Source organism: Panthera leo, chromosome A1 (genome assembly GCF_018350215.1).
Source record: "Panthera leo isolate Ple1 chromosome A1, P.leo_Ple1_pat1.1, whole genome shotgun sequence".
Classification (NCBI taxonomy): Eukaryota; Metazoa; Chordata; class Mammalia; order Carnivora; family Felidae; genus Panthera; species Panthera leo.
In genome coordinates this window covers 75091674-75116654 of record NC_056679.1, presented here as the reverse complement: position 1 = coordinate 75116654, position 24981 = coordinate 75091674, and the positions used below count along the sequence as shown (strand labels likewise).

Here is a 24981-nt window from a genome sequence, read left to right as displayed (position 1 = left end):
GAAGTGTGGCTGCACCAACTACCTGAACCTCAAGAAGGTGAAATGAGGCCCCTCCACCAGCTCTTTTTTGCCCACAAAGTGGCCCCCTGCCTGAGCTTCAGGGCCCTGGGGGTCTCAGTGAAATCTCCCTTCTCCTGACTGGAGCAGGAAATACACACACACACACACACACACACACACACACACACACACAATGTTTCATCTCAGCAGAATTGAAGGTGTTGTGCTTAGATAAAGGGAGTGACCTTTGCAGGAAAAGGCAAAAAAACTTGGCCAATGCTTTACACATAGTACATACAGATCTGTGGGGGAATAAATGTTTGTGCTTACGTCCAGAACTTCACTAAGCAAACCAACTGCTTCATAATTTCTACTCTGCCTCTCCCCTAAAATGGCCCAGTGTCTCTGTGTGCATTTCTCTGGTCTTCTCTCTCCCCTTGTCCTTGTAGCTAATTTCTAAACATTTTCAGGGTAAATTCAAATGCCACCGTGTTGAGAAATCTCCTCTGTCATCCATACCCAATACGTCTTGGCATCTAAAGAAATCTTTACCCCAGGTTTCCATGCACAGAACAAACATGTCTATGCTTACTGTTCCTACTCTCCTTGAGGGTGATGATCCCAGCCCATGCATTGTGGAAAAGAAACAAAAGGCATAAATACTGAAAGGAAAGAAGGGCAATGTTTATCTGTAGGTAATGTGATTATTTCTGTAAAATCTTATGGATTCAAAGAAATCCTAGAACAAACAAGTGAATGTAACAAGGTTATTGAACACAAGGTCAATATGTAGTCAATTGAGTTTCTGTGCACTAGTAACAAAGAATTGGAAAATTAAATTTTAAAATATTCTATTTAAAATAGTATTAAAAACATGAAATCCAGATATATATATATATATATATATATATATATATATATATATATAACAACAGGTATGCATTAAAATATTGCTGAAAATGATTAAAGACAACTTAATTAATGGAGAAACACACAGATTTCTAATACAGATTAGAAAACTCAATATTGTTTGAAATGCCAATTCTATCCACATTTATCTAATTCTCACATTTAATTTTTCTCTCATCTAATGAAAGTTATAATAATTTTTGGTGTTGGTTTTTGTGCTGATTTAATGGTTATAAATTCTATCTGAAAATGCATCGTAACTAGAATGGCCAACATAATCTTGGGAAAAACAAAACAAAACAAAATGGAATGACTTGCACCTCATGAATTCAAGTCTTAGTGTATATTCACAATATCAACATAGTATCAATTTCACATATGGATAAATGAAGAGATTTATGGAACAGAGTTACAGAATTGCAAGTCTTGGAATAGAACACCATGCACTTGTCTCTTCCTTTTTAATAGAGACAATAAGGCAATTTGATAGAAAATGGAAAATATTTTCACTGAATCATGCTTGAACTCGATTAATTTACGGGAAACACAGGAACTGGGGTCCTGATTCACACCAGTAATTTATAAAGACTAATCCATAATGACTAAGAGAATATAGCGCAGGAATGGAAGGTTGACTTCACATTCAAAAATAAATTAATACCAGGCAAAAATTCACATGATTATTTCTGTAAATGTGGAAAAAGCATTTGAGAAAATCTGACACTCACTCATAATTAAAAACCTTAACAAACTAGGAATGTGAGGGGAATTCCTGAATATTACAAAGCACACCATATGTTATTTGGAGATGAGTCACAGACATAAAAAATAAAACTACACATTTTCTATGAGAAAACATTGCAGAATATTTTAATGACCTGTGGTAGGCAAGATTCTTACATAGTGATCATATCTGAAAGATTTATACCTTAGGGTTTTTACTGTTCTTATTATTAGTTCTAGTGTCAATGTTATTTTTTTTTATTTTGAATCCAATTATTCATTGGTGATATATGTAAAAGCAAATGAATTGTTCTGTGTTAACCTTGTTTCCTGCAACCTTGCTATATTTGCCTATCGATTCCAGCAATCTTTCCTTTTTTTTTTTTTTTTTTTTTTTTTTTCATTCTTTCTTTTGGAGTTCTCTTCAGAGAAAATCGTGACACCGGCCAATCTGTATAGCTTTATTGCTTTGTATTGTCTATTGAACTCGCATGACTCCCAGTTGGAAGTTAAAGCAGGGTGGTGAGACCATACCCTTGCCTTGCTCCCCAGAGAATGCAGTTTTTCACCATTCAGTAGGATGTTAGCTGTACATTTGTGGACATGTGTTTTATCAAGTTGAGGGCGTTTTGCTCTATTTCTAGTTTGCTGAGAGTTTTTAGTAAGAATGGGCATTTGAACTTGTGAACTATTTTTTCAACCTCTATTGATACGCTCGTGAGTTTTCTTTTTTATCTTGTGGATGTGGTAGCTTAAATTAATTGATTCTCAAATAGTAAGCCAGTCTTATATATGTGTCATATATCTTACTTGGAGGTAATGTTTAATGTTTTTCTTTATCACTGAATTCAATTTTCTAATATGTTGTTGAGGATTTTTGCATCTGTGTTCCAGAACTATAATGGAAAAAGTAGACAACATAGTAGAGTACATGATTAATATAAGGGCTAAGAAATAATCAAAAGGAAATGCAATAAATTAAAAAAAAAGGACTTTGACACAAATGAAGAATGCTTTTGGTGGGCTCATTACTAGACTGGACACAACTAATGAAATCAGCATTGAGGTTGAACATATGTCATTGGTTATTTTAAATTCATGGTCTGATAATACCAACATCTGAATCATATTTGAAACTGGTTCTGATGTTTGCTTTGTTTCTTCATGCTGTTTTCCTTTTTCTTTGTAATTTTTCTTGAAAGCGGACACGAGATGTCAGTTAATAGGTGTTGAGGTAATTAGGCCCTTAGTGTAAGGTTTTATGTTAATTTGGCCAGGAGTTTGACTGTGTTTAATGCTTGTTTTAGCTGTTAGTTCTAGAATTTTCAAATTTCCCTGTATCCTCTTTTCCTTTTCCTTTATTTTTGTAGACTTTCCTGAAAACTCTCTTTAGAAGATGTCTCTGTCTCCCAGCCCTTCAGTTAAAATCTAATGTTTTACATGGGATTTCTGTTGGTTGGCAGTGAGGCTCGGAGAGAAGTTTTCTATAATCTTATGATTTTTTTTTTTTTATTTAAAAAATTTTTTTTCAACATTTTTTTTTATTTTATTTTATTTTTCGGACAGAGAGAGACAGAGCATGAACGGGGGAGGGGCAGAGAGAGAGGGAGACACAGAATCGGAAACAGGCTCCAGGCTCCGAGCCATCAGCCCAGAGCCTGACGCGGGGCTCGAACTCACGGACCGCGAGATCATGACCTGGCTGAAGTCGATCATGACCTGGCTGAAGTCGGACGCTTAACCGACTGCGCCACCCAGGCGCCCCTATAATCTTATGATTAAATCCTAGTCTTTCTTTTAGTGGAGTTGAGTCCTTGGGCTGTGACCTTCACAAGTATTTTTTAGCTTGCTTTTTTCTTTTCTTTTCTTCTGTCTTCTTTTGGTCATACAGATAAGCTAGAGGGTGCTAGAGTCAGAATATTCCTTCCCCCGGGTGATATAAAACTCAGGTAATTTCCTCTTCCCTGGAGAATCGTCTTCCATTATGGGGAATGCTCTGGGATCAATTAATGGCTATCAAAATCCAAATCAAATACATCCCCAAAGGATTTGCTACTGTTCTCCCAGATTCTGATTCTAAGGAAGCAGAAATTCTAAGTCCTTTTCTACCAGTTGTCTCCTAGTCTTTGTATTAACCTAGGGATTGGAGAATAGCCTCAGAATAGATATTTTAAATGTGAATTACTAACTCAAATTTAAATGCACTCGGGAATACACTTCAGATTATTAGAGTCACTTCATATTATAAGTTATGAGCCAAGATATTATGGTCATTTTGAAAGCAGACCCAATGGATCATACAGTCTTGCCTTAGATATACATTTATCAATCTATCCAGTGAAGTGTGGTAAAGTGCCCCCACAGTCACCTTTTTAGGTGGCAGACAATCTGTGCAGTAAAATAATGTCTACCTCTTCCAAAATAGACTTGGTTGATGTTCAGATTTATTTGTGAGTGACATTGCTATATACCGCAGAATGCTGCCTTTTAAGTTACCAAGCTGTGAACATTGAGATACATAGAAATAATGCCTGTATATAGCATTCTTAACAAATGCACCAAAAGTATACTAATTATTCCAAATAAATAGCACTGACGGCAACAATGTATAAATGCAAGGCCTGTTAGGGTAAGGAAATAAAAAAGCATCCAACCCTGTAACTGAACCCTGCTGTTTCCTGGGATAGCACCACATATGGTCCTCAGTCTAAAAGCACACAACATAAGGCAGTATTAGATCCCCTGGAGCATTCTTAGCAAATAGATTATAATGGTGTGGTATGGAAAATATGGAAAGAATTCTTTTCTTTATCTATGAGCCAGGCAAACCTAATAGTAAAATGGTGAATAACTGTCTACGAAGTTGGATGGAAAAGAGTTTTGTAGAACTCCCCTTTATGAAGTTCAGTTTAGAACTCCGCCCGCCCCCTCCCCGTAGGCTGTATCAACCAAGGAGAAAATGAAAAAAAAAAAAAAAAAAAGACACCCACCCTTCCACCCTGAGATATTTATATCTTACTCTTTTGAGGACAGGGGACAGGCACATTTTGGCACAGACTGTATTACGATACGGAGAACAAAGACAAGCTTTTGGTTGATGCTAACAATATGTAAATTATCTGAACAAACGGATACATCAAATATTTGACAAAAATGAAAATTAGGACGCAATTAGTATTGAAATGCTTTTAACAATAAATTTGTGCCAATATGTAATTCCATAGCAAGGTCAGATCTGTCAGATAGGAAGCCTTCATTTTTTTTTTTTTGTTTTTATTTAACCAGTGATAGACCTGTATTGTGAAGTTATGTTAATGCTTTAGTGTTATGTGGTGTTATGTATAATTTATAACTTCCGTGGAAAAAATGCATTAAAGTGAACCTCTCGATGAGATCATTTCCAAGCAAAGAAGTCTGAAAATATTGTATTTTATTTTTATTTTTTACTTACCAAATCCATTTATATGATATGCAGTCACATATTGGGTATTTTTCCGAAGGTGGAACATAAAAGGATTTTACCTTTAGAAATGTATCTAGACTCATGGTGGCTCAATATTCCCACAATTCATGTTAACAACCACAAAAATGTATGAATGCATTAGCATAAATAGTTTATTCCAGTTCATTAAGACATTTCCTCACACTTCTTGCTTCTTGCACAAAATGTGTGTGTGCCCTCATGTACGTGTCTGAAGCAGAAATACACGTTTTATAATGAGAGTTAACAGATTTAAATCACAAATGCCTTTTGAATTTTCAAATTACAACTTGGGAAGCATTAATTTTTATGGGATTTTATAGCTGATGAGAATCCCATTTTGTCACTAATTCTACATTAATCTTTTATAAGAAGTCAACAGTCAAGAATATAGAGATAATTATTTATGGTAAGCTAAAACGACAACAAAACACTCCAATATTAATTCACTTCAGTGTAAATTATAAACTCAGATTCTAATAGAATTAACCCAAGGCCAAGGAAAATAACATAATTTATTGTATTATCCTGTAAATCTATACAAAGGATAATGAGAAGAAATGTACTAGATTATAATCATGAATTTGAATGTTATTCATAATCACTAAATCTTTGATCCTGTTATATGCATGCAAAAATAGATGGAGAAGTAGAAGAAAAGTTCTTTCAATAGGTGAAAAAATAAGAGAAATCAGGGCTCCTGGGTGTGATAATGCGGAGTCTGTTTGGGATTCTCTCTCTCTCCCTCTCTCTCTGCCCCTCCTCTACTTGTGCTCTCTCTCTCTCTCTCTCTCAAAATAATAAATAAATAAACTTTAAAAAGTAAGACGATAAATCAAAAGAATAGAATATTATTCAAAATTATTGTCAAGAAAGAGGATACTAGTCAAAACACAGGCAGAAATTTGGATTTCAATGTTAAATTTGCAGAAAAAAACTGTGTGCCATAAGCTAATGGCTAAAGGTACGTCTTTAATATATCAGAGACATTCTTTAGACTGGGAGATAAAAAAGAAATCATCAGAGAGAGTGCCTCTTTTACATCCTATTTCCCCATGCAGATGACAGTCCCATAGAAATAACCTAACTGGGGAAAAATGGTAAATTTAGAGGTTTCTGTGAAATAGATAGTTTTCTATAAGTAATAATAATGCAAATGTCAGCTTTCTGATAATTTTTAGAGACTTACTCAAGATTTATTAGCAGGTCTACATTATGCCAAATTTAACCTGTTTTAGAGGCTGGCACCTTACAGTAGCCCATGATCTCTGTGATTAATGATAATAAAATAATGTCACTCATTTCAGTGTACCTTCGCCATTGTACTGTGAAGAAGACAGGGGTGGGATTGATCACCCTCATCTTGAGTAAAACAAGATTTGGAACGTGTAGGGAAACCTATCATTCACCGAACGACCACTTGCGCTGGGTGTTAGAGGAACTATTGCAGATACCTGAACTCATTTAAATCTTTCCCAAAGGCCTGTGAGGTTGGGTATGATTGCCAGGTTGGAGATAAGGAAAATGAATCACGGCAATTTAGCTAAAGTTAGTCAAAGTTACAGAGCCAGAGAGGAGATCGGTCCAACCGCAAACGCTGTTCGCTTTCTGCAACAAGTGTCTTTAAACTTGGCCCCCTGGTTGAAAAGCTTCCCTAGGCTCTGGATGAGTTAAGCAGCCTGGCTCTTGAGCTCTGGTCTCAGCAAGATGTATTTTTTTTCTGTCCTGTTGTACATGCGGGTGTTTTTACCTTTTAACAAGAAGGGACCAAATCCCATAGAATGCACAAGAGTGAACTGTGATATACACTACGGACTTGGGTGGATAAGGGTGTGTCCGTGAAGGGTCCTCGCTTGTAGGGAAGGTCCCATTCCAGTGCGGGAGTCCTGGAAAGGGGGAGGTTGTGCTTACATTAGGGGTGGGGTGGTACATAGGGAATCTCTGTACCTTCTGCTCAAGTTTTACATGAACTTAAAACTGTTTAACATATAAAGTCTACATTCCAAAAGCGTCCAAGCGTTTTCCTAAAAACTAACATCAGCACAACATTGTCCCCACGCCCATTCGGTTCCTTTTTTGTCGTTGTTATTTACACCACCGAAGGATAGCACCAACAAACAGGTTTTATATTTTTCTCGGTATTTCAAACATTTCACCTACTGGAAACTTCTATTTGCTATTTTAAACCTTCCCCCCCCCCCCCCCCCCCATGTGTCATATCAGATGAGAAAATAGGACCAACTTCTTTCTATTATGTGTGGGAGTAATTTTAAAATTTGCCATACTGGGGCTCCTGGGTGGCTCAGGCGGTTAAGCACCTAATTTTGGCTCAGGTCATGATCTCACTGTTTGTGGGTTCGAGCCCCGTGTCGGGCTCTGTGCTGACAGCTCAGAGCCTGGATCCCGCTGCAGATTCTGTGTCTCCCTCTCTCTCTGCCCCTCCCTGACTCATGCTCTGCCCCCCCCCAAAATAAAAATAATCATTAAAAACATCAAAATTTGCCATTCTCATCAGTGTCTCTTCCCTTAACCTGATCTCATAGATTCCGTTGTCGTGTATTTTAATGATCATTGCTGCTGTGCTGTGTTGTGTGCTTTTACCAAAGTTTTCATCATCCTCTTAAAGGTTGGATCAGGGGGTAGTACAGAGCAGGCTAATGAGCAGCGATGTGTGAGAAGTAAGAAGATTGTTTCTTACCTTCTCTGGACCTTCATTATTCCCCCAGAAGAGTTCAACAGCAGGATTTCTGTGACTCTACATAGTGAGCACATGTTTCCCCAGGATCCTCTGTTCTTCTATTTTATATGTGGGTAGACATGTGTATATACGCGTTTTTTGTGGGACCTTTAGAAACTACTTAAATGTTGTGTGTGCAGACTTCATTTAACTAAGTTAGAAGAGGGTCTGATAGAATAGGAATGCTGTAGACGTCGAAATCAGTGAAAACAGGGGTGGATCCTGTCCCTGTCATTTAATTGCAATTTATTGTATCTCTCTCTCCAGCCTCAGTTCCATCATCTGACAAACTGTGGGGACAGTCCAAGAATGGTGCATTTTGTCCAGAATGTTACCATTTATTCTGGTCACCAATAAAGGTACACTTACTTTCTATAGTCCATCAGCTGTGATATTTGCCTCTCTGAGACAGTTCTAATACAGGTGACTTGGGTCCACACCACTCTGCAGTCGAAAAAAATACAACAAAGCATATTTTTAGAGAAATTGAAATCATAACATTGGGATTCACATGTTAGATAAAACTCACAGGACTTAAAGAGCTAAGTTCATTAATCACTAGGGTTTCAATTGCCTCAACATACCATAATTATAGTGACTTACACCTTTTAAAGTAGTTTTGACATAAGCTGAGATAAAATGTGAAAACAATTTCTGTAAGCTATCATGGAAACCGCAGTTACAAAAAAAAATACCATATTCGAAATTAGACAGGTGCGGATGAAAGAAAAGGAACACAGGTAATTTCAAAACGTCCGTGTCTGACTATAAAAATATTTGTATAATAATATAAAGAGCATGTATATTTCATGGGGAACTTTTGTGTCTAAGATTATATACAAACCAAACATACCAATAATACAAATATTAAATCTCACTGCATTCAATTGGCATAGTCTTGAATATTGAAAATCCTTTTTAGAAAAGGCGGAGTGTTGTTTACTGAATGGTACATTTTCTAATGCTGAGTATGAAAATCTTTGTCTTGGCAATTCAGATGAAACCGCTGTGAACATTTACACTCGATCAGTGGTTGTAGCACGTGGTTAGAAATGATCTCTCTGAAATGAGAGTGACTCCAAGGAGCATGGCTGAAGGAGATATAGGAGTCCTGACGATATTGTTAGCACCTATCATTACAAAGCCTTTTGCAAACACTAATCCTACTCTTCATTACAACTACTTACATACTTTTGCTGGAACTTTAATGCCTCTTTTGCTCTTGGGTACATCAACAAAACTTATGCCTATGTTACTATTATATGGGTGATAGATATGCTTTATGAGTCTGATGGGCATATCAATAAAACTATATGTGCTAAGAATCACCATCTGAAAAGGGATAGAATAACTCTCAACTCTTTTTCATAAGTTTACTACACCCAACATCTAATCCGTCAACAAATGCTCTTAGGTCTACCTTTAAATATGCCCAGCATCTTGACTATCTCTGAAATCTTCCCAGCTACTATCTGGTAAGCCATAATCATCTCTCCACTTGGTCATTGCAATAACCCTGCTCACTGGGCCCAGCGGCCAGCCTCGCTCCCCCATTAAGAGCAAATTCTCCACTTAGCTGAGTGATCCTTAGAAAATGTAACTTGGATCCTGCCATTCACCTCCAACGGTTGGTTTGAAATCTCCTTCACACTCAACTGTGAAGTCTTCACCATGACCTACAGAACTTGAAGGTCTGATCCTGTTCCCCACCTCTGTATCCAACCACTTCTGTCCTCCTCCCTGCCCCCACTCCTTTCCTCCATTTCTCCGTCTCTGTCTCTCTGTCTGTCTCTCTTTTGAATACACACACACACACACACACACACACACACACACACACACTATGACCTGGTCACTCAGGTCTCAGAGCTTTAAGTGCTTAAATACTCATGCTTGAATACTTGTCCCAGAATATGGAGATCACTATGGAATCTTCACCTTATCAGGGACAGCTTTCCTATTTTCGCCATTCCACCCTACCCCACAATCCAGATCTTTTCTTTTAATTTTTTTTAACATTTATTTATTTTTGAGACAGAGAGAGAGCATGAATGGGGGAGGGTCAGAGAGAGAGGGTGACACAGAATCCGAAACAGGCTCCAGGCTCTGAGCTGTTCAGCACAGAGCCCGACGCGGAGCTCGAACTCACGGACCGCGAGATCATGACCTGAGCCGAAGTCGGAGGCTCAACCGACTGAGCCACCCAGGCGTCCCGAGATCTTTCTTTTTAAACCCTGCTTTATTTTTCTCTATTGCCCTCAATTCCATCTGACATTATACATGCACACACATGCAAACACATGAATATGAATGTGTCTGTGTGTTTATCTGCAGGTACATCCATATATGCATATGTTAAATTAAATAACGATAGTATTTGTGTATATTTCTGGGTGTCCCTTGTTTACATTTTTACAATATAGGAAATGGCTGATTGTCTTTCAAGAGGCAAATTCTTTGGAAGAATGTGAGTTTGAATAGAGATAATCTTTGTCACCACAACTATCCCCATGAGTCTAGATAAAGATCCTCCAAATGGAAGATAATGAAAATGAAAATTTTCAGGGGAAGTGAAAGACAGTGTTGGCCAGAAGAAGTCTTGCCCTCTGCTGTCCTTCCAGGTCCAGTCCCCAGTCTTAGGTGTGAGAACCCAGTTTATTTGGGACGGTTGTGTATAGAAGGCACCCAACTTCAGCTATTGTCAAGGAGTGCTCCTCATTGTCTGCAATTGCAAAAAGACATTACTACTTCGTCTCCCAGAAAATAAAATGCAAATCACAGGAGTTGGAAGGAGATGGGAAAGGACCTAAAATCAGCAAAGCGTACACGACAAAGGCTCAAAGACGATGAACTGACTGAGCTTTCCTGGATTATCAGCAAAAGTTTTCTGCCAGTGTGCAAAATGGGGTTCAAAATAAGAACTCACAGGGTGTAATGGAAAAACAAAAATAAAGAGATACGGTTCTTATACAACTAATGTTGGTGGTCTGGTCATAGGTTGCTAGAATCCTGCTTCCATTGAAAGCAGATTTGTACATTCTGGAATTACACTTCAATTTTCTTTTATACATAGTGAAAAATATGAAATTGGATACAAAATAAAGAAACACTTTTTTTTTTACAAAATGAAATATGTCATAATGAGAAGCACTGTAATAGATTCTTAACCTTTACAGGAGAAAATCCTTAATAAAACATATCGAATAATGTTGATTTTGGCCATCAATTTAAAAATGCAATTCTAAGTTCACAGAGAAATACTGATATGCCTTCCTAAGAACGCATGCTTGTCAGGAAATGGGGCGAACAAGCTTGTTCTCAGCAGCAGCAGCACCCCCTGCCTCCCTAGTCCCCAAACTGGGGTGGGGGAGAGAGGAGAGTGCTGGTTCATGCAAAGGAAAAGAAAAGAAAGAAAAGAAATCATTACCATAGCTTTACCTACCTCCTGATAACTCTGTTATCTCATTTACTCAAAGCTGTAGTGTGTGTTCGTAGATTTCTCTTTACTCCCACTAGCCTGGTAAAATTTCCAACCCCTGTTATTCTCATCTCTGTGGTCATCTCACATTTTTATTCCCATTGCCCTTAGTTCCACATTCCCAAGACAACATCACAAAGGTTCTCATCACCAGAAATTGCAATATCCCTGAAATCACATCCTTATCTAGCTTAATCACCATAACTACTCTTTAAAAAATACCCCCCCCCCCATTCCCTTGTATTCCTTTCCTTTCACTGTGCTTGGCTCACCAAACCCACAACTCGATAGACCCAACCAACTGCCAATCTATGTCTCAATCTTCCTTATACCTGCGATGGAATGTTTCTGAAGAAAATCCCACAGTTAGGCAGCCTGACGCCACTTACACATTCAGTGCCACCTGCCTGATGCGGCCTCACATGACACTTGTCCCTCTTGTGTCTTGAAGAACCTTCGTCTCTGCTCTCTGTGATGTCTGCTCGAGACATTTCCTCATTTCCCATGATTCCTTCACTCGTTACAGGGACATGCGTTCTTTCGAAGACTGCAAGGGGCACACATATATAAAACATTTCTCCTTGCCATCTGGAATTCAAATTTTACTAGGCACCCTGTGGTCGCACCTGCTAAGTCTGGCAACAGTATTGCTACTCTCTTTTAAAAACCTCGTGCTGTCTCTTCTCCATTAAAAAAAAAATATTGATGTCCCCTGGAAATACTACTGTCCCTGGATCCCCAACCTTCACACCCTTTATCCTTACCATTTCTAAAAATATTTTTTTTAAATTCAAATATTCTGTGATCAAACAGAGCTCAAGTCCCTACCTTCGTGTTTCTGCGGTGACCGCCTTTTATACATGAAAACATCATATTGTGAAGGATCATTCCCCTCAGCCCATGTACAACTTCCATCTTCCATAATAAAACCACGCCTGATGAAATAAGAGATTGTAGGTGTTCCCACTTCCTCAGTCTTCGACTGCCTTTAGCAGCAAGATGCTTGCTTCCTCCGTTAGCACAGCCTCCCAGTAATCAGGATGCCAGCTCTCCATGCAGGCTCCAGGCCCCTCCAGGCTGAGCATCTGAATCCTCCCCCGGTTCCCTGATTTCTACTCTCCCTGCAGTTTTAAGTCCATAAATATGCTGATGATGCCAAGCTTTATGTCTCCAGCTCTGCTGGGTCTCATGAGTTCCGATTTGTTGATCCAACAAAAGTCTACGCTTAAATGCTTCACAAATACCAGGAACAGAAAATGTCCAAACAAAACTCCATCCCTTTCCCTAAAAGGTGTTTCTTGAAGAATACTTCCCATTGGAATGGAGTCGCTATTGATTTCCTCTGTCACCCAGGAGCCAAAGGCTCATTAGACCCGATGCTCCCACATTGGGCTGGGGGTTTGGATTGGTTGGAGGCTTCACCCAACCTCTTCCCTCTTCCTTTTCCTAGCTCTTCCTTCCTGGCCAGCTATTTCTTAAGTTCCAGTGTTCAGTTCAAGGATGAAGTCCTTAACAGACCTTCCCAGACCACTTTATCTAGAAATCCCTGCTCCCATTTTCTCTCACTACCTCCAATACACCCTCTTGTCATGGTTTGATTGTCTGTCCGTCTCCCTCATTGGGTTACTCTTTGGGTCACGACTGAATTCCTCATAATATCTCACACAAGTGACACACAGCAAGCATGAAATAAATATTTGTTGAATAATAGAGAAATGCATGAATAAATTATTTGTGAGACAGTACTTTTAAGCGTATTAAGGTATTCTCAACTGTGCAGATTTTTATGATGGATTATAAAAATATAAAAATAATTAAGATGCTAAGTATATACCTTTATGATATATACTAACCTTCTGTCATCAGGCCAATATATGACACAAGTGTTACCAAATGTTAGGTACAGTATTCATTTTGATCCTAAATAAAGTGAATCTATAGATTAAGACAAATAAAGAGATCTAATGAGGGAAAAATTCCACCTATTAAAGTGATAATTCTGATCTTTTAATTAAATTTGTTTGTGGTATGTTTTATGTGAAAGTAAATAGTCCAGAAGCCAGGATTTTCTGAGGCTCACTTGAAGTTGCTTTTGCAAAGCCCTGCATAAATTTATTGTTCTGTGATGGCATCAGTTAATATCACCACCACAATTATTTATAGCTTATTAATCATTACTGAACAATTAAAAAGATTTAATAGCTCGTTTCTCACTAACTTATCTTTTGCATAAGAGCAAGAAAGATTGTTTCCTGTTCTCTAATAACACATTCTGAAAGAGCTTCATCAAATTCTAGAATAATAAAAGTAGAAAGTACATAAATTTCATTTTGCTCCTATGAATAAAAAAATAATTACTTTAAGACAGGTATTTTTTTTTTATTTGTTAGAACACATCCTCTTTTATGCTTTGATTGTCTTTTTCTCTCCTGCTTCTTTGGCACTCCCTCTCTAGATCCATCAACACCACACACAACCTGAGACACTTTGTTACTGTCATTAGAGGGAGAAATGGCCACAATCTGGCCAATCCAACAGCCTCAGTGAATACAGAGTTGGGTTTTGCTGCTTCTCTGAAATCTACTGTAGGCTCTTGCTAACACAGTCAACGCAGAAAGAGCTCTCCGGTCTCCAGCAATGGGCTCATTTGGTTAATTTAGGAATAAAAGATATTATAGTACCTCTGCATACTTAATTCACATCATCAGCGTCGTTGTTCTGCTTTCCAGAACAAAGGGAACAGCTCTTCATCCCACATCAACTATGTCAAGTGCCAGTAGACTGTCATTAAAAGCACCTTGCTTTCTAAGACTTCCAGCTGAATATTGCCCTAAAATTACTTTGGGGCTCTTCTCTGAGCCTTTGCAATTTCTCAGGCCCCACTTTAGGCTAGAGCTGAAGTCAATACTCTGTTCTTAGAGTGCGATTTCAGCCAAGAAAGATAATTCATTCATGTGGCTTTATTAAATAGACTGTTTGAAGTCATTTTACAATTACATATTGTATGTCCAGGTAATATGTAGGAAGCAAGCAATGTGTAATGTGCAAAAGCTCTAAAGACACTTAGCGTAAAGACCTTGACCTGATGACCCTTACGGTCTTATAGGAAAGATGAGTCCTTAACCCAAAATAAAGCCATTCGTAATGGGGGCCAGTGAGAATGACACTGTTGGAGTACAAAACGTCAACCAGCCATAAATCCCCTGAATAATTTTACCAGGATGTACTATTAAGCCGTTGAATTTGTGGAAATGACTGCCCTGTTACAGGAATCTGAGGCTTAATTCAATGTTTTTGATTAAAAACTCTGTTGTCATATAACCCGTATTTTGTGTTGTATTTAATATATTCATGTGGTGAATATATCTCCATATTTGATTTGTGAAGTCCTCATAATCTCCTGTGAAATTTGCTGTGTAGCTGGTCTTACATGGGAGTCAGGGTATAATCCTGTGACAATACTATGGTCCAATTATTTAGGGAAAAACATTGAAATTGGATTGTTTTACCATTGCTTTTTTACCAGAGAATATGTATTCATTGTCATGGCTTCAGCTGTTTGTCTGCAATTGGATTTACTTTATTTAAAAAAAAAAAAAAAAAAGTTAAACACTCTTTATTTTTTCTTGTTTTCCTCCCGTAATCTTGTAGAGGAAACTTTTCCTGTTAAAGTGAGAAAACTTCTCGCCTTAAAAATAGACCCTGAATGAAATCAATTGTTTTAAAGCAGCAAAAGTTAAAAAACAAAAAAAGAAAGAAGGAAGGAAGGAAAGAAAGAAAGAGAAAGAAAAAAAGAAAGAGAAAGAAAGAAAGAAAGAAAGAAAGAAAGAAAGGGAGAGAAAGAAATTGGATTCACAAAATGTCTCCTAGCTTTGTAAATAAAATTTGTAAGTCTTGGAGAAAAAATGTAAACGTGCCCAGAAAGCAGCTGCCATCACAGAAGATGGAATGACTTAGGATCTAACCAGGGAAGGTTCCCAGGACTGTTGAGAAAGGAGTATGATGGGAGCGGCATGAAAGGTGGCTGGAGTTCACACGGGGATGGACTGATTTTTAAAGGACACAGTTTCCTGCAATAGCACTCCATAGATACATGAAAAAGGAAGCCCACTTTTTAACAAAACCGCAGAAACACTTAATAAACAAAACGGCTTCCAAAGTACTGGATGCATTCAATGAAACATACAGGCAGAACTACAATTCATCTGAGGTGCTCCCTATCTAGAAAATCACCTTCCCGTTGACTTCTATTGGGGAGGATGGGTAAATGACAAGAGGACTTGAAAGCGAGTATTTGCCAGAGTTCCGCATTTGAATGAGCTGAAGGCAGGGAATTTTATCCCCACAGGTGTCCACTCCTGGCAAGCGGGGCAACACAGGCATGGGTTTTCATAGTTTCTTCTCCACGCCTCTCCTCTTCTCCTCATCCCGTGCTTTTGCATGCATTTCCGTAAGCAATACTGGATCTCCTGAACGCGGGCATTCAGTTCTTTTTTCCCTAAGTCTGTATCCATACTGCTCCCAGCTCTTTCAACTGAAAGGCCACATTGTTACAACCAGCATGGCGGCTGCCACTCTTCTGCAAGAAATGATCCCAGTGTTTTTCCTTGGTAGGATCGGCTTCTGCTTTGTCTGCTATGTTGCCTTTCTGTTTTCTGAATATTGACCCCTGCGAGCCTGCACAGCTGACCTCATCAGTCTGACCCCCTTGGCTTCGGGCTGGGCCAGAAACTGTTCAACAACTGGCTCTCTAGAAAAAATAAGATGTATGTGTGTGCACGGGCGTGTGTGAGTTTGTTATTATATTGTATTGACGTCAAAATGTATGGCAAGTGATTGGCAATTAATAGTCAAAATGTATGGCAAGTAATTGGCCATTAATAACAAAATACACGTATGGCAAGTGATTGGCAATTAATAACAAAATATACGGTGCGTACAATACCTTCACTGTAAATTCCAGCCAGCCAGTTGATTTTAGGTTTGCCAAAGGCTTGTGTCTTGTGTTCACGGCCAACCTACCCCTGTACTTCAGCCGTGATTTGACAGGATTCTGTGTGATTTACAAAGGGATAAGAGGTATAACACACCTTTATGGTACTCTACCGTATTTAATTTTTCCTTCAATTTCTTGAGCCTGGGCGGTCCACAAACCCAGACGTGAAGTCTCAAGTTGCAGCATTTGCCAGTTTCTGTTGAATAACTACTCCCATCATGGCCAACCTGATGCTACTGATGTGGTATCATCGGACACAAAGCTGGGAGGCAATATTCAGTAAATATACCCCATTTCTACCACAGAAATATTATGAATACATAACTCCAATAGCGTGGCTAATAGACTAACGTGGTATAATAATTAGGGAATAATGACTTTTGGATATTCACCCTTGTTTGGGCATAATTAGTTTATTTGTACATTTATTTACAATATAATTTCTTCCCATTTGATTTTTTCCCATCGTGATAAATATACTCTTTAAACTTCATTCCTTTTCCCCCCATCTCCCACCCCCTCCTTCTGATAACCGTTAGTTTGTTCTCTGTAGTTAAGAGTCTATTTCTTGGTGTCTCTCTTTCTTTCCCCTTTGTTTGTTTGGTTTCTGAAGTTCCACATATGAGTGAAATCATATGGTCTTTGTCTTTCTCTGACTGACTTATTGCACTTAGCATTATACTCTCTAGCTCTATCCATGTTGCTGCAAATGGCAAGATTTCATCCTTTATACGGCTGAGTGATATTCCATTAGATAGATAGATAGATAGATAGATAAAAATACATAGACACAGACCACTTCTTCTTCACCCATTCATCTATCAATGGACACAGGGCTGCGTCCATGGTAAATAATGCTGCATTAAACACACGGATGCATGCATCCCTTTGAATTAGGGTTTTCCTTTTTGTATTTTGGGGGTAGATGCCCAATAGTGTGATTCCTGGGTCGTAGGGTAGTTCTATTTTTAATTTTTTGAGGAACCTCCAGCCTGTTTCCCACAGGGGCTGCACCAGTTTGCGTTCCCACCAAAAGTGCAAAAGGGTTCCCTTTTCTCCATCCTTGCCAATACTCGCTCTTTCCCGTGTTGTCGATTTTAGCCATTCCAACGGGTGTGAGGTGATATCTCATTGTAGTTGATTTGCATTTCCCTGATGATGAGGAATGTTGAGCATCTTTTCATGTGTCTGTTGGCCGTCTGCCCATTTGTTAATTGGATTATTTGTTTTTTGGGTATTGAGTTGAATCAGTTCTTTATGTATTTTGGATGCTAAACCCTTTTTCAGATATGTCATTTGCAAATATCTTCCCCCATTCCATAGGTTGCCTTTTAGTTTTGTTGTTACTTTCACTGTGCAGAAAGTTTTTATTTTGATGTAATCCCAGCAGTTTAGTTTTGCTTTAAGTTCCCCTTGCCTCAGGAGACATATTTAGAAAAATACCATCCTAAAATTTGTATGGGGCTGTAAACGATCTCAAATAGCCAAACCAGGCTTGAAAGTTATATTATAAAGAGGAGAGATCATGACCTGAGCCAAAGTTGGATGCTTAACCAAGTGAGCAACCCAGGTGCCCCTCGATACTGATTACTTTTTTAATGTGTATTTATTTTTTAAAGAGAGATAGAGAGAGTGGGGAAGGGCAGAGAGAGAGAGAGCAGGAGAGAGAGAGAGAATCCCAAGCAGATCCCTTGCTCTCAGCGCAGAGCCCAACTTGGGGCTCGATTTCATGAACCATGAGATCATGACCTGAGTCGAGATCAAGAGTCCGACGCTTAACAGACTGAGCTACCCAAGTACCCCTCGAGACTATTTTTCAGATTCAATTTCCTCATCTGTGGAATGCAGAAAATGATAGCAAGCTTTAGGATTTTAGTTAGAATTCATGTAGGTCTGAAACATGCTCATAGAAGAAAGATGCTCCGTAAAGATAAGATGCGCACCTGTTTGTCCCTTTGCTCAAATGGAATGATGTTCTCTTCAGACAGGAAGAGCAGGTCCAACACGCCTGAGAGGAACCTTGACAGCCAGCTAACACCTTCTGTTTTCAGCTACTGACTAAAGTAATGAGCCTATTTACTCACTATGCTCCCAGTATATCGGTGCCGTTTCCCCTTTTTGCCATCACATTTCAAGTTTCAACATGTCTTCTGCATGTGAAGCCAGCTTTGTGCTGGGTCTTGATGCGACCTATTTCGCAGCCACTGTGCCTGTCTCCCTAACTTCCACGACACCGCGCTTCTCCTCTCACTCCTCCCTGATCTGATCCTTCCCCCTTTTCCCTGTTGCTTTTATTCCTAGGCAACCTCTCAAAATGTGCCATTCTGGCACTTGTACCACTGAGACTGGGGCAGAGCTGGCCGAGGAACGAGACAGAGCAAAGCTCTGGAGGAGAGGTCAGAAGAATGAAGGTCTGGTTCTGATCTGACAGCGCTGACTGTGTGACTTCAGAGAAATCAATACACGGCTCCAAGCCATCGTTTCGTCAGTGGAAAATGAGGCACAAGATTTCTCTAGGGTCCTACCAGATCTAATGGTTCACGAGTCCATGATTCTCAATTTACTGTTGCTCTCAGAAAGTGCAGTAAACTGGAAGCCTTGCCTCTCGCAGCCTGTTGCTTAAGCAACCCTTAATCGGTACAAGCAATTTCAGTTGTGCGTCTCATTGTTGTGCACAAACTCATGGGCTGCAGAAGCAGGTTGGGAGAAACAACGCCTTAGAATTTGAGGAAGAAAATACGCAGCGTTTTTTTTTTTCTACCCTTAAGAGAGGCATGCATGCTTTCTCTATAAAATAAACGTCTACTTTCCCAAAGCAGCGAAAAGCAATCCCCTGGCTGATAAAAACAAATCGGAAAACATAGGAAGATGTGTCAGAACAAGCCTCAACCAGGAAGTTGCGACCGTGTATGGGAAGGAATTAGGCAGAATACCGAAATTACAATGATACTAAATTAACAGTAACATAGCACTAAATATAAAATTAAATTGATTTTTACAAAGAAAGTTTTACCTTGTCCCGAAACCTACAAGAAAAACAGGGGAGGTGAACCAGTGAGCTGTGAACACTGGCCACCATGTCCCTGATAGGTAGTTCGGTGGGTCGCCCATTTTTCTCTCTCTATTCTTTTTTGCCTGGGTGAGAAGTTACATTCCAAAAGCTTCAAGTACAATAGCAGGCTGATGATTCACACATATGGCCTTTGGTTCCAAAATCTACATAGAATACACATTTTACATGCACATATATAATACTATTGCTTCTGTGTATATATGTATATGTGTATGTATATAAACGTGTGTGTGTGTGTGCATGTATATAAAATTCACATCAACATTCAAGATTCCTGCCTTTGGATGTCCCTTATATTTTGCCTAAATTAGACTCTCCCAAATCTTCATTTCCTCTGATATCCCCTGTGTTCCTGCCGGTGACCCCATGCACCTAGTCTCCAAAGGTGGAAACGTAAACATTATTCTTGGCCCCTTTCTCGCACTCACCCCCCATATTTTATCAACCAGTAACTTGAATTGATCTTTCAAAAAGACGTCCGGTTTTCTCCATCCCCTTTCTCATTCCTCTGGTCTTATGTTACCATCAAACATGGCAATGGATTGCTGGCATGATTACCTGGTTTAGGCCTGATTCCACCGTCCATCCCTTGACTAGAGCCAGAGAAATGATCCCATCAAGCCCTCTTACAATTTCCTATTAACTGCGACCAATACAGACTTACTTCTCTGGTTGGTATGGGCTCTTAGGATTCAGGTACCAAATTTCCACCTGCTGTTCAATGCCCTGGGAATATGAATTAATTTCAATTCCTCAATGAAGGTCCTGTCTGCTTTTAAGAGTTTGTAGGAGCCCTTCTCCCTCATACTCTTCTCCTGTGATTTATAACTTGATTTTTGACTCAGCATCTATTAATGTTTCCACAAAACTTCTCTCACCGTCCTGAAGAGGAGTTGTACATCCTGATTGCACTCATTTCTCTGGGTTGCACCTGCCCGTTTAATTACACCTCTCAATCTGGTAAAATTCGTAAGAACAGCTGTACTCATATCTTGTCCATGGCTGTATCTTCTATAACTTCAGCAGATTTAGAAAATAAATATACACACTGTCCACTTAAAGTTGAAGTTCAGATAAAGGGCAGTGTTTTGTGTGTTCCAATATTTAGAACGTACATTAGCAATACGTTTGTTATCTGTAATTCAAGTTTAAAGGGACATCCTGTATTTTATTAGACCGCCTTTATCTCCAGATCTTGAAAAATGTCTACCACGTGCTAGTTGTTCGGTAAATATTCAGTGGCACAAAATGACAACGAATTATTATAAGATTTTATCCTATTTCTTCAAAAATATCATAATACAATTTAATATATTCATTTTTGGAGAGTTTGTAGTGAGTATTCTTTGCTTTATTTGACAGTAAAGTCATTTTAAGACAGCTCATATTATGGGTTTAATTGTGTGTGTGTCACTTAGTTGTGCTTTTAACAATGGAAAACGTGCTTGCATATAAGCCATTTCTAGACAATTCGGAGAATATACCCTGTGTATTTTGTTTTGTTTGTTTTGTTTTTGCTCATAAGTTAGAGACGGAGCCTGTCTAAACTTGCTGAGGGAAGCTTTCATTAGGTTTTCATTTCACACATCCATTCCGTGAACATTTTCCTCCACAGCACAGCTTCGGTCAGAAGTGCTCTCACTACTTACAAAGGAGAGAACAGAAGCCATCTGGTCCTGACCTGGAGGCAGGCTCTGGGGACCACAACATCATTTCCTACCTTTCCACTCTGTCACTTTGATGCATGAATCCTAAAATCCCATAAAGACATGCCGTGATTTTCCCAGAATTATTGTAAAAGGAAATAAAGACAGTTTCTTTCCCTTTTATGGCCCTAATATTTACTTGAGTTTGTTGTGTTACAATTTGAATGGCACTGCCTAGAGGCTAACTTAAGAAAAATCAAAATCAAAATACTAAATACATCAAGTAACCTTCATCCACAAAGTGAGCAAAACGACTAAAAGAAATTGATGACTGGAGACTTCATGTATATGGTGCCTATGGATTGCATCTTTCCAAGCTTGCACAACTTACGTTGGTCGGCTTTATTTGTTTCCATCTGGGATGTGCAGTAATGTTGGTATGAAAGTGGATGATTAAATTCCTATGAGGTACCAAAGGTAATGGATTAAGAAACTCCAAAGCTCTGTCTCTCCATAAAAGCAATGAAAGGACGGGGCGGGGGGGGGAGACGTGAGAATAAACTTTTTCAGAACGCTGGAAATTATCCAAAAGCTGCAGCAACCAGGGAGAATTCACGCAAGAAAAGTATTCGCGTCTTGGCAAGAACAGAGAGCTATGTGTCATTTTTAACTTACCCTACTCCCAAGTCCCAGTTCCCAGCTCAGGGATAGCCTTGAAAATGACAGTCCAGATTCCTTTACAGGTACAGGAAGGAGCAGAACTGACCTCAGTTGCAAAGAATTCTACGTATTTATAGTCATTTATTTTATTCCCATGTATTCTTTGTGTGTTGCCTGCTGGTGGCTGGATCTAGACGTTTGGCTCGAAAGGTTTCTTTGTCTTCACTTCACCTACCTCAGAACTTACCAGGGACTGAAGCTGGTACCTGTGAGCATCTGTCCAAAACACATCCAGGAAACTGTTTTAGCCACTGCTGCCTGAAGCAACGGATCAGGCCTGGAACAAACCAAAGACAAAACAAGAAGCTTGTGAAGGAAGGTTGGGGAATGAGGGCTTAAGAGAACAAGGCTTTGAAAAGCTCCCCATACGTCTCTTGACTCAAGAAGGTCACACACGTGTACACATGCTCAAGAAGGACCTGAGAAGGCCTTGAACGCTAACCTCTGATCGACACTGAAGTTCTGTACCAGGAAGTAATGGAGGCTAAGACAGAGTCGTTAGCTCCCTGGGCGAGTGTCAAAGGTGTGCCCCGACCTTCACACGGAGTCCCTTTGCAAAGACTGTGAGGTTTTTTGACATTTCCCAAGTCGTTCCACGCGTCCAGTATTACTGTGACTTCACGAGAAAAGGAATCCACAGACCAATGCTTGTTGTTAATATACACACAAAAATCTGCACCAAAGTACTAGTAAACCAAATCCGGGAGGAAAGGGTATTTTAAAAGGACTGCATATAGGGGCATCTCGGTGGCTCAGTCAATTAAGCATTGGACTTCAGCTCGGGTCATGATCTCATGGTTCATGAGTTCAAACTCCGTGGTGGGCTCTGTGCTGACAGCTCAGAGCCTGGAGCCCATTTTGGATTCTGTGTCTCCCTCTCTCTCTGTCCCTTCCCTGCCCCATGCTCTGTCTCTCTCTCCTTCAAAAATAAGTAAACATTAAAAATTTTTTAAAGAAACGATTGCATATATTAAAAAGGATTATTGGGGTGCCTGGGTGGCTCAGCTGGTTAAGCGTCCAACTCTTGATTTCGGCTCAGGTCATGATCTCACGGTTCTTGAGTTCGAGTCCCACGTCGGGCTCTGTGCTGTCAGCTGTCAGCACAGAGCCCGCTTGGGATTATGTCTCCCTGTCTCTCTGTCCCTCCACTGCTTGCTTTCTATCTCTCTAAAAATAAATAAAAATAAACTTCAAAAAGAGGATTATGCATCATGGCCAAGTAAAATTTATCCCAGAAATGAATAGTGGCTTGACATATAAACATTGATTAACACAATACGCCATATAACAGAATGGAGAAAACAAAATACTTGGTCATCTCAATTGAGGCAGAAAAATCATTTGACGGGATAAAAGGACTCCAGGAATAGAAACTAAGGCTAGAACCAGGAATAGAAAGGAACCCCCTCAGCTTGATCAAAGGCATGTATGAAAACCGAGCTTTACTCAACTAACTTAACGCAATACTTAATGCTGTAAAAACAAAGCTTTCCTGCTAACAGTAGCAACAGGACAAGGATGTCTTTTCTCACCACCACTATGCAATGTTGGACTGAAAATCTCAGCCCGGTCAATCAGGGAAGAGAAAGAAATAAAAAGCATCCGGATCAGAAAGAAAGAATTCAAAGTATCTCTATTCGCAGGTGAGGTGATTTCAAGTATAGAAAGCTCTGAAGTTATAATATTAACATCCAAAACAATCAAATGATCAAGAATAAATGTAAGACATACATTGAAAACTGCAACACTTTGTTGAAAGAAATTGAAAATATAAGTAAGTGGAAAGCCACGCTCTACTCCTAGATCGGAAGACCTCATACTGTACTGATGACACCGATCCATAAATTGTTCTACAAATTCATTACAATCCCTATCAAAATCCCAACTGCCTTTTCTGCAGAAATTCACAAACTAATCCTGAAACCCCGTATGGAAATGCAAAAGACAATGAGTCACCAAAAGAAACGTTGAAAAAGAAGAATATCGCCCTTTCAGATTTCAAAACTACCTGGAAAGCAATAGTAATCAAATGATGCGTTTAGTGGCGTAAACATAGGCATATAGATCAATGGATTCGGATTCAGACTATGCAGATTAACTCACATTATGGTCACCTGATTTCAACATTGACTCCAAGATACTCAATAAGGTAAGAATAGTTTTTTCATTGGGACGCCTGGGTGGCTCAGTTGGTTAAGTGTTTGACTTTGGCTCAGGTCGTGATCTCACAGTTCATGAATTTGAGCCCTGCATCGGGCTCCATGCTAACAGTGTGGAGCCTGCTTAATATTCTCAGTCTTTCTCTCTCTCTCTCTCTCTCTCTCTCTCTGCCCCTCCCCCACTCGCACTTTCTCTCTCTCTCTCAAAATAAATAAACTTAAAAAAAAAGAACAGCTTTTTCCATGAAATTGTGCTGTTTCAGACTCTACGCAAAAATTAACTCAAAATGGATCAAAGATCTAAAAGTTAGAGCTAAGCTGAGCAGTGTCTCAGAAGTTTAAACATACAGTGACTACAAGCCCCAGCAATTCTGCTCCTGGTCTGCACGAAGAGTGTGAAACATTCATTTTCCCACAAAACTTCGACATTAATGTTCATAACAGCATTATTTTTGACAGATACGCAAAAACAACCCAAATGGCCAACAACTGAGGAATGGGCATCCAAAATGTGGCATATCCACACTGTGGGGAAATATGGGGTGTGCCACTTCTCATCCCTTGCGTGGCGTCAGAAAAGTGGCCTTGGACCCAGATGGTTTCTTTAATGGGAGACAAAGAGCACTCACAGCTGCCATTGGCCACCCCCACTGTCGTATACGTTCCCTGCAGGGAAGGAGTAGGGTCCTTTACCTACAGCGTAAGAGGTACTTAGAGAATATCCTTGTGTGTCAGCTACAGGACAAATCCCCCTGGCCATGGGGACTTGTCACTATTGGGGCTGACCTTGCTCTGTGTCTTTGTGTGAGAAAGCATTTTTCCATCCAGTGCCTGTGTGAGTTGTAGCTTTCTTGGTGACTCCAGCACCTGCATCCCGTGGATTATTTTGTCATCCTGGGATTACTGCTTCCGGTAGGGAGCATTATTAGGCTTCTTGCTAGTGTCCATGAGGTAGGGCTTCTCCCCCATCGGGAGTAACACGTGTCACTTGCTCAGTAGCGTGGTGTAGCGAGCAAGGTCGCCAACAAGGCACATCGGGACATGGTGGAGGCACAAGGG

At 39.5% G+C, this 24981-nt stretch overlaps 1 long non-coding RNA gene across 1 annotated transcript; it reads right to left on the bottom strand.

Annotated features, from left to right (window-relative positions):
• Nucleotides 1-8050: 8050 nt before the first annotated feature.
• Nucleotides 8051-11403, bottom strand: LOC122199553. The gene is made up of 2 exons (XR_006193558.1): nucleotides 11293-11403; nucleotides 8051-8294 (listed from the first exon to the last, which is right to left on the bottom strand). It is a non-coding gene; the product is annotated as an uncharacterized LOC122199553 (long non-coding RNA).
• Nucleotides 11404-24981: the final 13578 nt, after the last annotated feature.